Raw genomic sequence first — 2,575 nt, forward strand, 5'->3', positions numbered from 1 at the left:
ATATATATATATATATATATATATATATATATATATATATATATACATATACAATTATAATTCATACAATTAATACAACTGTTAATTTGATTAGAGCTTTGAAACATATATCTTTATTTATCAGTGGCGAACCGTGTCTATCACAACTGGACCTTCTGTAGATACACAACTTTTACCCCCATTTGTAGTGCCTGCTAGAGAGGTGGTACCAAAAAAGTACCAAAAAAGTACCAATTTCTATTGGCTGGGCGAATTGCAAACCACGCCCCGTAAAACTCTGAAAAGTTTTGTGAAGCCGCCATTGTATTTGTGGAATGAGCATTATTAGCATTAGCATTAGCCCCGCGCACCAACGGAGAGAGAATAAATTATGGCAACACAAAAAAAAACATGGGAGCGGTGGAGTGATGAGGAGGTGTCGGCGTTCTGGCGATTTACTCGGAAGTCCCCAACTCCGGGGACTTCCGGCCGGGGACTTCGGTCCTGAAATAACTGAAGTTGTTTGCGGCCTGCCAGTAAACCCAAAGCAGAAGAAGACGAAGTGACGTCAGCGGCTCATTTGCGTAATCTTCGCTCAGGGAACTTATTCCGGTGTGAACGGGATTGGTACTTAGTGCCCTGGGGTACTAAGTGCAGGGGGAACTAAGTGCTTTATTTAATACAACATTTACGGTACAAGATTTACATCATACAGCCCATGTAGTATAATATTTTACAAATTATGAATTACAGCAAATATGTGCAATATCCATTATTACAGCTCCGTGGGCTGGCAGTAAGGCGATATGGGTCCGTTCTTATTGTGCATCCATGGGTAAAGGTAAAACTCATGTAGTACTGAACACGTCACATGAACGTGCCGGGCACGGTCCCGTGGGTTAGATCCATGGATGCGCTCTCAGATGCGCGTTCATAATGCCGAGGGCATTAACTCTCAGAATAACGTTATTAGCACATTTTACAACTTGAGGACCGAATGTTTCTAATAAGGGCTATACAAATGTTCATACTGGGTAGTTTATTTAGTTTAAAAAAAATTATCCAACGATTTACAGACCACTCTTTCCCAATGTAAGTCAATCGGAAAAAGTGTTTCCGGGCCCAGCAACCTATACGGAAGTGTAGTACCGCCGTTTGGCCACAACGAATATTTTCCTCAGAGTCCGGCGCACTTCCTGGGGGCTTGGGCTGGGGCCTGAGCAGTGGCGAGCCGTGAGCTTTATACCTAGGCCCTCTGACCCCCACCCCTTCCCTCGAAAAAAAAAAAATAAATAGTTATTACGTCACAGCGTATACTTCAGCGGAATATCAAAACAACGGCCCAGGGTGCAAAACGCATCAATGACAACGACCCTCTACCCCACAAAACAACACCTGTGAACCCAATTTGTGTTCTTTGACATTGAAAATGATATTGCATTGTGTTTCTTACTTTCGTTGCCGTTGTATGTCTTAAGTGTAATTTGGCATGCTTTTATTTTGAAGGCGAGTTCACGCTGTTGACAGGAAGTTGTTGTTGCTATGGAAACAAGAAAAGTTTCACAGCGGGCGGAACTTGTCATAATGTCCGCGATAATAAAACCCACCCATTTAGAGGGAAGATATGATTGGTCAATTGTACTGTCATTTGACATTACTCTCTCGTTCAGTTACTATAGCGGGCCCTCTGTGAATCGCAGAGAGGGCCAGGTGAGCTTCTTTCATGTAACCCCTACATTCAAACAGAGAATGAACAGGCAGATTCGAAGGATTTATTTCTTTGGAAATGTTATTTTAAATACAATTAAATCAAGTTTTTTTTCGGTAAAACTAATGAAAAATATAACAAAAATAATATTAAAAAAATATATATTTAAAAAAAATATTATTTTTTTTAATGTTTTTAAATATTATTTTTTGGAATATCTTAGGCCCTCACAGAGGGCCTAGAGGGCCCTGACGGCTCGCCACTGGGCCTGAGCCAATGGCAAGTGCGGAAACAGTGCGTTTTTTTTTAATGAGGCCCGTTATTTTGCAAAATAAAACATGGGAGCGGTGGAGATGAGGAGGTGTCGGCGTTCTGGCGATTTACTCGGAAGGCTTCAGTAGACGCTGCTGGGAGTCCCAGCAGCTTCTACTGAAGCCAGTCCCTTCTAGCTATTCCTCAAAAAACATGTTTTGGATATCATGCCATTCTAATTTTAAATGTACATTTTAAGAAATTGTAGTTTTATATTACTACCCCAAGCTTCCATAAGTGGGTCTTTTTGGACCCGGTAAGGTGGTTTTCTTGAAGTATCTTTGTAATTAAAAAAATGTATCATTTCATATTCCAGCTATTCCTCAATAATACTAATAATAATCTATAATACTAAATATTATACAAGAGATTTTTCTTAACCAAAATGACAAAAATTGCATAAAAACACATATTATTCTAATACGGGTCCTTTTAGACCCACTTATGGAAGAGTGTAGGGTCCAGTCACTCGTGCATTAAGGGTTAAAAGAAAAACACCATTTGTATTAAATTGTCAACATGTCAGCTGACTTGAATGCTGAGTTTAAGAGTCACTTAAAAAGGTAGAACCATTCA

Source organism: Trematomus bernacchii, unplaced genomic scaffold, assembly GCF_902827165.1.
Source record: "Trematomus bernacchii unplaced genomic scaffold, fTreBer1.1, whole genome shotgun sequence".
NCBI lineage: Eukaryota > Metazoa > Chordata > Actinopteri > Perciformes > Nototheniidae > Trematomus > Trematomus bernacchii.